The sequence below is a fragment of the Nansenia antarctica genome, assembly GCF_963989245.1.
Source record: "Nansenia antarctica genome assembly, chromosome: 8".
NCBI classification, from domain to species: Eukaryota; Metazoa; Chordata; class Actinopteri; order Argentiniformes; family Microstomatidae; genus Nansenia; species Nansenia antarctica.
In genome coordinates this window covers 55637169-55649922 of record NC_137678.1, presented here as the reverse complement: position 1 = coordinate 55649922, position 12754 = coordinate 55637169, and the positions used below count along the sequence as shown (strand labels likewise).

General features: G+C 45.5%; 1 pseudogene across 1 annotated transcript; it reads left to right on the top strand.

The window, feature by feature from the left end:
* The first annotated feature begins 1726 nt into the window (after positions 1–1726).
* LOC308164434 (NAD-dependent protein deacetylase sirtuin-3, mitochondrial-like) lies at positions 1727–3919 on the top strand (annotated as a pseudogene). Its single transcript has 2 exons — positions 1727–2432; positions 3870–3919. The product of its transcript is annotated as an NAD-dependent protein deacetylase sirtuin-3, mitochondrial-like (transcript).
* The last annotated feature ends 8835 nt before the right edge of the window (positions 3920–12754 follow it).

Here is a 12754-nt window from a genome sequence, read left to right as displayed (position 1 = left end):
ACGTGTGGGGGAACCAGCCGAGGTTGCAGGACGGCAGGTAGGCAAAAATGGCTTGCTGTTGCTAGTGGCCAGACTCGCAGCACCGGTACTCGACAGGTTCAAAGTTTTGAAAGTAACGAATTATCAAATTAAAGACGATTTTCCAGCATCAACTCTAAAGACGATTTTCCCCCAGACAGCGAAGGTGAGTTTCATTCATTTTCATTTCACATCTTTACCCCCCCAGCGGCTGACTCCAGTGCGCTACAATTTCTCTTTATTCATTTCTGCGGTTTGTTTATAAACGTACTGTCACCTGTAACACGCCTCACCTCAGTTAGTTTACTTTCGCAGTCAGCAGGTGAGTCTGTTGCATCTGTGTACGTATTTTTTGGTAATAAGTATCTGTAAGTATTTTTTTTGGGTAATAAATGAGTGTCTGGTTTTCTCTCCCGTTTCAAATGCCACAACCTATGCGCTACGGTTTTTTGGCTCCTTTTATCATGAAGGTTGCCAGTCAGACATTCATTGCATTATTCATAGCAGTTCATTAGTTATATTAAGAATTTAGAAATGTTAAGCTTATGCCAGTTATGACGTTAATTCTTTCTGGGTCGAATATTATATGGGTTCACCGTCCAGCTTTGCAAAATGAACTTGTGACTTCAGAAACCAAAGCTATTTAGCAAGTGCTTTTTCATTGCAGCTATGACTTATTTCATGACCTCCCCAATGGTTAGATGGAGGTTGGGGTTGTGCTTCTTCACAACATGAGATCGAAGACAATTGGACCTAGCACTGTAAAAGGCCAACAGCTAAGAGCATTCTGCTGTTCTGATCAAAGGCATAAGGGTTTGTGTTCAGCTCAGGACAGGACACAGAGATTCAAAGGTGGTCAACAACCACTACCTGCCATTTGGAGGCGACACTGCCTCTGGTGGGATGGGGCTCGAGGGCTGTTCTCCAGGGGGGGTGGGGGGGGGAGCTCCAAGCAGCAGCTGACCCTGGAGGATATCGCTAAAAACATCAGAGAGCGAGAGTACAAAAGGATTGTGGTGATGGCAGGGGCAGGGATCAGCACCCCTAGTGGCATACCAGACTTCAGGTCCCCCGGCAGTGGTCTTTATGACAACCTCCAACAGTACGACCTGTCCTATGCAGAAACCATATTTGAGATCAACTTCTTTCACCACAACCCCAAGCCCTTCTTTGCCCTGGCGTGGTCAAGCCTGACATCGTCTTCTTCGGGGAAGAGCTTCCTCAGAACTTCTTTAACTACCTGCGAGACTTCCCCCTGGCCGACCTGCTCATCATCATGGGCACGTCTCTAGAGCTGCACAACAGCGGAGAGAAACGCGCTACAGAGAGTCGTGAGAACAGCACAGAAGATCACCGGCGCCCCCCTCCCCTCTCTGGAGGAGCTGTACAACACACGCTGTCTCAGGAGGGCCTCCAAGATCTCCAGGGACCCGACCCACCCTGGGCACGTACACTTTGTCAAGCTGCCCTCGAACAGGAGGTACAGGACCCCGGCCGCTAAGACAAACAGACTGAAGGACTGCTTCTACCACAGGGCCGTCAAGGCCCTGAACACAGAAAAGGCCTAAGTTCTGGGCCCAGGACAGTCCGGACGGATTGTATGGCAGCTAGTGCTGAGGGTTTGTGTTCAGCTCAGGACAGGACACAGAGATTCAAAGGTGGTCAACAACCACTACCTGCCATTTGGAGGCGACACTGCCTCTGGTGGGATGGGGCTCGAGGGCTGTTCTCCAGGGGGGGTGGGGGGGGGGAGCTCCAAGCAGCAGCTGACCCTGGAGGATATCGCTAAAAACATCAGAGAGCGAGAGTACAAAAGGATTGTGGTGATGGCAGGGGCAGGGATCAGCACCCCTAGTGGCATACCAGACTTCAGGTCCCCCGGCAGTGGTCTTTATGACAACCTCCAACAGTACGACCGGTCCTATGCAGAAACCATATTTGAGATCAACTTCTTTCACCACAACCCCAAGCCCTTCTTTGCCCTGGCTAAATAACTTTACCCCGGGAACTACCAGCCCAACTTGACACACTACTTTGTACGACTCCTCCACGACAAGGGTCAGCTTCTCAGGATGTACACACAGAATATCGACGGGTTAGAGAGAATGGCAGGGATTCCTCCTGGGATGCTGGTGGAGGCACATGGCACATTTGCTAAATTGCTACTGCTACTTGTACTGTGTGTCTGAGAGAATACAAGGGAGAAGAGCTGCGTCCTGATGTGATGAAGGGGGTGGTTCCTAAGTGTCCCACCTGTAAGGGCGTGGTCAAGCCTGACATCGTCTTCTTCGGGGAAGAGCTTCCTCAGAACTTCTTTAACTACCTGCGAGACTTCCCCCTGGCCGACCTGCTCATCATCATGGGCACGTCTCTAGAGCTGCACAACAGCGGAGAGAAACGCGCTACAGAGAGTCGTGAGAACAGCACAGAAGATCACCGGCGCCCCCCTCCCCTCTCTGGAGGAGCTGTACAACACACGCTGTCTCAGGAGGGCCTCCAAGATCTCCAGGGACCCGACCCACCCTGGGCACGTACACTTTGTCAAGCTGCCCTCGAACAGGAGGTACAGGACCCCGGCCGCTAAGACAAACAGACTGAAGGACTGCTTCTACCACAGGGCCGTCAAGGCCCTGAACACAGAAAAGGCCTAAGTTCTGGGCCCAGGACAGTCCGGACGGATTGTATGTGTTGCGTTCACTAGGGTGACTGTAAGGGGTTAATTTCCAAACCCGGATATCCACAATGTGGGAGGGGCTTCGGGGATAAAATGGCGGAAACTGCCTTGTGTTTATCATAGTAGTCAAGAGGGACACGCTACCGGTAAGACAAAACGAATGTATTTACTGCTCTGCAGGGTTATGTTGTTCTGTAATATTAAGAGAATGTTTCTAAATGACAAAACGAATGTATTTACTGCTCTGCAGGGTTATGTTGTTCTGTAATATTAAGAGAATGTTTCTAAATGACAAAACGAATGTATTTACTGCTCTGTTGGGTTATGTTGTTCTGTAATATTAAGAGAATGTTTCTAAATGACTTGATATTCTGATACATTGCATGACTGTTATCTACATTTATATTTCGTTTTACATTTAGGTTTATAACCTGCTACTGCAAATGCTACTGCTACTGACTGTGGTGAACATTTTATACTGCAATAAACCACAAATCACCAAATTGAGTTATTCCAACGTTTGATCTCTTGGCACCCCGTTCGGTGGGGATACAGAACCGAACAGTTATAAACCGAGGCCCACTGCACTGGATTAGTGCAGCAAAGAGCAGCCACGGACTAACGAACCGCGGCTCTCAGTCTCACCAAGGAGGCACAGCCAACCCAGGCCCGGCCAACCTAATACTGGAACCACTGGGCAAAGCTTAAGCCCCATCAAACAAACAATCAACTCAAACGGCCGATAATTTCGACCAGGAGCTTACACGAGTCAACCACCAGAATTCCTGTTGAACTAGGATAAGGACCAACACCAACAAAGTGGAACAAAGTCCCAATTAAAGGACCCCATTGGTAGTAACGGTCGGTTCTCCAGTCAACAGAAAAGGAACTGAGATGGAGGACTTGAAAAAACTCAAGAGTGTGCGATCAAGAGCACAAATGTTATTCACTAAAAGGGGAAATGCTCTCACTAAAAGTGGACTCTTGGAACCTAACGAAATTCTAATTGAATGGAAGTGCTTCAGGGCAGACTTCTCTAAAGTAATCGAGGCGGGGCTCGAGTATGCCCAAGCTCTGAGGGAATCGACCGAGGCGACGATCAAATCGTCTGCAGTTGAAGTCGATAAGCAAAAAGAACACATGTTCTGTGTTTATTGTTTTACCTGTAATGAAATAGCACCCGAGTCGCCACAAACAGACGTCCATTACTCCCAGCTGACGATGTGAATACTCTGTTCCGCTGAGTGCGAGGAAAGATACCTCGAAGTGAAACAAACCACCCAAGATGCCTTTTGGGATGGCTACGCCAATAACATGTTTCATGCCCAGGCCGAAATCACTGAGTCTGCAATTACTCAGGCTGAGGAAGACGAGACCGACCCTCAGCAACCAATCAAGAACCGTAGGGTGAGAAATAAAAAACTGGACAGAGAGGTCACTGACCTCGGAGACATGTTGGTGGAATGGAAAGGGTTGATTCCTGGCTCTAGGGTGGTGGATCTGGAAATGTGTTATGAGAAAGTAAGGAAGAGGGTCCTGGCATTGTCTGACAAGCTGGAAGAGGAGCTATTAGATGGTGCAGCAAAGGGCAGCAAGGCTGACCCAACGGAGGCTCCAAGAAAACCAGCTCCCCACTCTCTCCCTGACGAGCCTGTCGACTCCAAGCCAGAACCCAACGTCAGGAAAGCCTTTGACTCCAAGCCTTACATCAGCCTTGAAAGGGCACGGCTACCCACTTTCTCCGGTGACATGAGAGACTACTACCGGTGGAAAACCGAATGGGAGGACTTGCAGCAATTAGGTAACCCACAGGGACCAGAAAGTGTGAGAAAGTTCCATCTACTAAGCAGCCTAAATGAAAGGGTCAAAAGGGATCTCGTACTATCCAGTTGCGGTTCCGCTGACGATGTGTTCAGGCTGCTGGATAACAAGTATGGGAACAAGGCGAAGATAGTCTGGCTGATCACCAACGAGGTCCAGGCACTTCCTTCCATCAAAGGGAACAATCCCAGAAGAACTATTGAACTGATTCAGGCTGTGGAGAGAGCGCTGTGTAACCTTCAGATACTTGGAGAAGAAGACGCCGTAAAGAACCGTGTGGTCTGCCGGTCTCTGGAGAGCAAGCTTCCAAGTTCACTTAAAAAAGAGTGGATCGTGCACAAAACCAACCCTGTAAACATGTTCTCTCCACTAAACCACTTTGACTGCCTCCTGGAATTCCTGAAGAGGCAGGAGGAAATTCTGGAGGAATTGGACCAGTTGGAGCCAAGCCCCATGGAGAAAGATGTCGTGGAGAAAAGCTCATCAGACACAAGAGGTGACCATTTCAAGGATTACCTGAGGAAGGCTTCCACAAGGTCTACAACGGGCCAGGAGGACGATCATCCAAGCTGCACTGTGTGTGGAGACGACGCTCACGCCGGCAGACTATTTGCATGCAGGGCCTTCAAGGGTCAAGATCTTGCAGACAAAAGAGCCCATCTGAAGAAGATTGGGTCATGCTTCAAGTGCTTGCAGGCTCACGCTAAGGATGGCAACGGGTGTACTCCAAGATACCTTTGCACAAAAGTAGACTGTCGGAGAGGAGGGATTTCAGACCATAATCATCTTCTCTGTCCTAAGCCACCTACCCCGAAGAAGGATTACAGCAGTGAGGTGGACAGCAGTACAAAGGTTGGAGGGAAGGAGCTTGGCCTAACCGACAAGCAGGAGGAATTCCTGGCAGAGCTTACTCCAGAACAAAGAGACAAATACAAGAAAGTATTTTCAATGTTTTCTTTTTTTCCCCCCAAATAAAGATTTTCAATGACATGATTGTGCCTATCTAAGAACCATTTTCAGATTTGACAACTTTTGAAGCAGGTCCACCGTCGCCTGCTCCTTCCAGCGCTCGCTTCTTTGGGCTAGGAGGTGCATCAGATCGGTTGGAGACAGTCACGTAACATCTCTGAAAGCAGAAAAGGCCTAAGTTCTGGGCAGCTAGTGCTGAGGCACAAACATGTACATTTCAAGCCTGCAAACTGTGACACTTTAAAATAATGTGAAAAAATACTCTTTGTGCAATATGACAACCCTAGTTGACTATCTGTGCAGTATAGTACAGTGGATTGTGTACATAGCCTTTATTGATGTAAACCAGCTCCTTACCTATGTTTATCTTGTAGATAGTACTAGTTATTTGTCTGTATTATCTTGTAGATAGTACTAGTTTTTTTTGTCTGTCTTACATGTAACGATGAATTGAGAATCAAGGACCCCAATTGAAATAAGCCAGTGGCTTTCTTGGGTTTTTATCCTGTTAGTTGACCTTGTATGTAATATGTACTTTCATGTACCTACTTCTGCAAATCTTCTAATAAAGTTTTCAATCAATCAATCAAACCTCGGCGATGTCCGAGCTAGCAGCTAGCTATTCTGAACTCTGCACGGCTACGAGATACAAGACGGCACCTTGCTAAATAATAACCATGTCATATAAATAATAACCATGTCATATAAATAATAACCATGTCATATAAATAATAACCATGTCATATAAATAATAACCATGTCATATAAATAATAACCATGTCATGTCATTTGTGTTTTTTTCTCAGTTTCAAAAACAAATGGTATTTACACAAGTTCTGTGACAGAAATAACTGTTTACTGGTTTTTCCCCCATAAGGAGTTGGGCTGCTGGAAGTTGTCAGGAAAGCCATCTGAAGAATATATTTTCTGACAGAGTTGTGATTTGTCAATACGAAAGGGTTTAATCATTTAGCTGTTTAGAATGGTGTAAGTAATTTTTTTTGCTTCTTGTTCTTTTTTTGATTGAATCAATATTTTTGAAAGTTCTTTCGTTTTTTAACTGTTTCAAATAAATAAATGTGCCACAAAAAAAACAAAAAAACAACAACTTGAAAAGCAGTTGAGTGAAACTGATTATGTGGTTATGTTTAGAAGCCGAGTGTGACTGAATACTGGTATGTTGTATGTTTGCAATAAATCCTCCTAACGTTTCAGCTAGAAGACTAAGATGTTGTACATCATATCATATTAAGATATAGATCCTATCACTTCTCAGTTTTCTATTAGATTAGATTATTTTCTGGACATACGCCTGGACGTACTCCAACAATATTCCTCCCCCACATTTGTTAGATTGGCCTCTAGCCTGTGTGGACATATTGACATTGTTTAATGATGCTGATGATTTTTATGTTTTGTTTTTTAAATGTTCTGAAAGTTTAAATGTTGTAGAGCCCCCTCAATATAACAATCAACAGTTTTAGGATCCTTAAATACTTATAATTTGTCAGCAAACTAAGCTTGTTTTCATTACGTGATTCACAACACTCGTCTGCTGTAACACATTCTGAGCTTTGTACTCGGGTGAGTGTTGTCATGGTGATACATGTCTTGTTCATGTTTAGGGACTGTGTGATAATCCAGTTTTGTGTAGTTATGTGTTTTAGCATGTTCTGAAACCAACGTGTTTGTTTGTTTTGGTTCAGGGAGATTTTCTCTGCTAGTTGAATCGAGGTGTACCAACATTCACATAAACAATAAATTAATCTAATTTCAACTGGTTTCAGTGTATGCGATGTCTCACTGGAGGCTGGCGCTGTCTCACTGGAGGCTGGCACTGTCTCACTGGAGGCTGGCGCTGTCTCACTGGAGGCTGGCGCTGTCTCACTGGAGGCTGGCACTGTCTCACTGGAGGCTGGCACTGTCTCACTGGAGGCTGGCGCTGTCTCACTGGAGGCTGGCGCTGTCTCACTGGAGGCTGGCGCTGTCTCACTGGAGGCTGGCGCTGTCTCACTGGAGGCTGGCGCTGTCTCACTGGAGCCTGGCGCTGTCTCACTGGAGGCTGGCGCTGTCTCACTGGAGGCTGGCGCTGTCTCACTGGAGGCTGGCGCTGTCTCACTGGAGGCTGGCGCTGTCTCACTGGAGGCTGGCACTGTCTCACTGGAGGCTGGCGCTGTCTCACTGGAGGCTGGCGCTGTCTCACAGGAGTTCTCTTCAAGTTCCAAGTTGGAGACCAAGAAACGTAAGAAAGTAAAACGGTCGAAAAGCTCAGAGAAAATTCTTCCTGACCAGGAGTCCCCCCAACAGGAGAAAGCGGAAGACCCTTCGGAAGATAAAGATGAATCAGAGGTGATGTGATGACGCGATGGAGCACCGTCTGAAACCAACGTGTTTGTTTGTTTTGGTTCAGGGAGATTTTCTCTGCTAGTTGAATCGAGGTGTACCAACATTCACATAAACAATAAATCTTCAACTATTTTCAACTGGTTTCAGTGTATGACAACATCATTTGAGAGCTGACAATCTACATTTTCATAATCTGTAAAAATACAATTAAAAAAACACCCAGGAGAGAGGCCATTCTGCTGCCATCTTAAGTTGTCAAGCGAACTAATGATGCGTCTCATTAGCTAGCTGATTAGCTAGCTGATTACATTAGTGTAGGCCTAATAGTTCTGTTAGATGTGTTTGATGTGGGATTACGGTATGTTTTGACTGAGGAGTGACCTAGAGTATCACTGAGACCACAAGAATTAGGTTTCGTTTACCAAAGATGCAGTTCTCATCTCTTGTTTAAACTGGAATGCTTACAGCAAGGGACACAGTATTTTGTATGCTAAAACATTTGTGGTCATACAGCACAGAAAGACAAGGAATGTTCACTCAGAAGAAGGGTGTTTAAACTATCACATCAACAATGATTTAAACATGTCTCTTTGGTTATACAAACTTACTCCTAATACATATTTAGCCTAGGGTTGTTTTGTTGCCTTTATTGTTTTTTTGGGACTGGAAGCCTCATGCCTAGTGCCTACACACACTCCGTGCCTGTCACTGACGAGAATGTGGAGCAGCTTCTGGTGGCTGCAGATCAGTTCTCTGTCATGGGCATTGTGCAAGCCTGCTCTGACTACCTAGAGGCCCAGCTGTGCCCGGAGAACTGCATTGGCATCTGTACGTTTGCAGACTTCTACTCCTGCCCTGAGCTCAGGCGCAGGTCCTCTCTCTTCATCCTGCATCACTTTAAGGCAGTGGTTCTCAAAGTGAACCCCAGAAGAACACTGTGAAGGCCAAAAATCCAGCAAGTGCCAGGATTCTGAGGAAGTACTCTAACATCCGGGAGAAGCTGCAGGTTCAACAGACGTCTATGAGGCTGAAAGAGGCTCCAGGGGAAAGCATCAATGTTACCGATACAAAAACCTCCACTACTACGGACCCTGCTCTGCTGATGCTGAAAAGAACTCTCAAAGAACTCTATCAAACGCTAGAGCAATCTGCTGATATAGCTGGCATTATGAGTCAGCCGTTAGTGAGTAAAGGGTACTAAAATCGCTTAACTACTACTTCTACATCATGCTCTCTATCTACAGTTCATCATAGAGAAGTTTCATTTCACTAACACTAAATCTATCCATTCATTGTTTCCCATCCTAACAAATGTCCTCTGTGTTGTACTCATCTCCATAGGATAGGGCCGAAAATGGATTTTCACCAGCCAGCCAATGTGCACCCTGCAGATCCTTGCAGCCACTACTACGGAGGCAGCATCTAAACCGGACCTGTCTTCTGTACGGAGGCAGAAATTCCCTCTGTCTGCCAGTAAAAGACAGAAGGAGTCCATTGTTGCAAAGACACAGAAAAAAAAGATGTCTCCTAGTAGAAAGACTGCAGCAAAAGCTGCTATCCAGGTAGCCAAGACTAGCAGCAGCAGCAGTAGAACTTTACGGGATCCTGCTAGGAAAGACGGTGCATCACAACAGAGCTCTCCCCAAATACATATTTCCACGAAAACACAGAAAGACAGCCCTGCTCCTGCCACTGTAGATAAGGACACAAACAAAAAGCAGGTCGGGGCTGAGAAAACAGGAGTGGAAAAGGCTCCGGTGAGTAAAGCAAATGAGGTGAAAGTGCAAACAAAGAAACCCTCTCAAAGTAGAATCACTGAAAGTAAAAGTTCTGAGAGTGTGGTGGCAGCACTGCAGCAGAACATGGACATCAGGATACCTGTCTCACCTGACCAGGTACTGACGAGATCACAGAGGAAGATGGAGGCCACTCTCTCTCCAAGTGTGAGCCCTAAGCCTGCCACAAAAAGAGCTCAGGAGCCCGTACAAACTCCAGCCAAGCGCACCAGGATGTCACATTCAAAATAAGTCATGTGTGCAGACAAAGAGACTGGTTGTTAAGTTGGTGGCGTTTTGTTTTTGCTATCTGGAATATACTAGAAATGAATGGTAGTTATTATGTTGTATGTACTTTCCAAGCTGTGTTTGTAAATGATCATATTTGATGGGGGGGGTTGGGGGTGTGAAATGTGCTCAAGAAAGAAGAAAAAGCTTACTTTTTGAGCTTTGCAAAGCTTTTGTTAAAGGTCCCATATTATACTATGTTTCAACAAGTTAATTTAGGTCTCTGGGGTCCCCAAAACATGTATTTGAAGTTTTTGCTGAAAATACCACTCAGATTTTAATTTAAAGGCATTCTAGAATGCCTCTATACGCCTTTTTGTCAGTCCTGTTCTCGACGGGCTGTTTCTGTGTCTGTAGCTTTAAATGCAAATGAGCTGCTGCTCCCCACACCCCATCTGCCTGTGTCTCCTTGATGTTATGGTTAATTTATACAGTCAATTATTGAAGAAGAAACTCATTACACAGAACATTTTACTTGGAGTGTAACTTGTGTTGTGACCAAGCCCCATCCACTTTTAAAAATTATTAGTTTGGACGCCCCACTTTAACCATGTTTTTACCATGTCCAAAATCAGTGCGTCGGTCTATCTACGCTATTTTCAGATCGCTGTGTCAGTGCTTCATTATGACCTCCATTCCGCTTGCTTATTGAGAGAATGCCCAAATCAATGGATATTAGCCTGGGCTTCACTTTACACACACTACTCAGCTAGTACAGCTTTATGGTCTGAGCAAGTTAGCTGCTGGGTCTAATCAAAGTTACACAACATTGCCAAGCAAAGGAATTCCTGCAGTTTGACCATTTCTTTTTCACACGTCTATCGTTAAGCTTAAACGTTATTGTGTATCCTGCAGCAAGTAATGGCAGTAACTTTGTAGAAAATGTAATCTAATATATATGACCTCAGCTGTTAGCATTAGCTAGTGCTACATGGCAAAAGAAACAGGACCATTAAAGAAAAACGTACATTTACCTTCGTCTGCATTTGTCACGGACAGAGTTGGTATTGATTCCTCATTCAAGACAGGTTTCGCGGCAAGTCCTGCTTTGTACTGACCCAGGTTGGTAAAGCAGTCAGATAAAAAGTGGCACAAAGCACACTTGTACAGGTTTTTGCTAACTGTAGCTGGGACGTTGCCATCAAAGATAAATATCCACTCTCAAGCTATGGTGTGCAAGAAACCGCACACCATAGCTGAGGAGCTCATACTCCCAGCTGCACTGGATATGGTGTCAACTTTGATTGATGAGACAACCGCTGCAAAATTGAAGACCATTCCCCTGTCCAACGACACCATTGCAAGACGCATAGGTGAGATGTCAGAGGACCTTGAGGAACAACTCGCAGAGAAACTACACAAACGTTTTGCATTGCAAGTTGATGAGGCTACTGACAGTAATAAGGACTGCTTGTTTATTTCTTATGTCCGCTATGTAGATTCGGAGTCAATGAATGAAGACTTGCTGTTTTGCAAGCATGTGACAGGGAGAGTGACAGCTAATGAGCTATTTGGGATTCTTGACACTTACCTGACAGAACACGGACTGAAATGGGAGAACTGTGTGGGGTTTTGCTCAGATGGTGCGCAGACAATGGCCGGGAAAAGGAAGGGACTGCAGGCGCTAATAAATCGCGTCGCACCAAACGCGCAATGGACACACTGTGTCATTCACAGAGAGGCGCTCGCATCCAGGCAGCTTAGCATATCAATATCATATCAATATCTCCATCATACCTGCGGCCTCAAGGCCGATGGGAACAACACTCGTTTACATAAAGGCTCAAGATAACTCAACAAAAGTGTCAGTTTATTAATTATTATAATTCGTTACTTTCAAAACTTTGAAGTGATCGGTGTTGTAAATTTCATCAAAACCCGCCCACTGAAAGCACGTCTGTTCTCTGCACTGTGTGAGGAAATGGGAGCTGAACACTCTGCTTTGCTGTTTCACAGTGAAGCAAGGTGGCTCTCCCGAGGGAAAGTGTTGTCCCGAGTCTTTGAGCTCAGAGAGGAGATTCGGGTGTTTATGGAGGAGGTGGGAATGCACGAATCTGCAAGCAAGTTCAGTAATTTAGAATTCCTGATGAAACTGGCCTATCTCAGTGATATGTTTGGAAAGCTCAACAGCTCTTTCAGACTTGGATCTGCCCGCTGCTCTCTCACCAGTTCACTGTGAGGGACAGACAGGGGAAAATCAGACAGTGATATCACATGCTCCACATCATCCACCATTTTGTCAGGGTCAGGCGTGGCACGGCTCATGGCACGAGTTACGGCACACGCAGTAACATCGGCACCCATGGAACTGGTGTGCATTGATTTTTGGAGTGCTGAGGACAGTAAACAAAGATCTGTAGATGTGTTGGTCATAACAGACCACTTCACAAAATTGGCTCATGCGTTCCCCTGCGTCAACCAAACTGCAAAGCAAATAGCGAAGCTTATTTGAGTAATATTATATAATTAATGTAATATTATTATTCTAATAACACAGAAGCTGATGCCTCCTCCTCCTCCTGGCTGTTGTGTTCATAATATACTTTATTTGTTCAATTATCCATTGCAAGTTGATGAGGCTACTGACAGTAATAAGGACTGCTTGTTTATTTCTTATGTCCGCTATGTAGATTCGGAGTCAATGAATGAAGACGTGCTGTTTTGCAAGCATGTGACAGGGAGAGCGACAGCTAATGAGCTATTTGGGATTCTTGACACTTACCTGACAGAACACGGACTGAAATGGGAGAACTGTGTGGGGTTTTGCTCAGATGGTGCGCAGACAATGGCCGGGAAAAGGAAGGGACTGCAGGCGCTAATAAATCGCGTCGCACCAAACGCGCAATGGACACACTGTGTCATT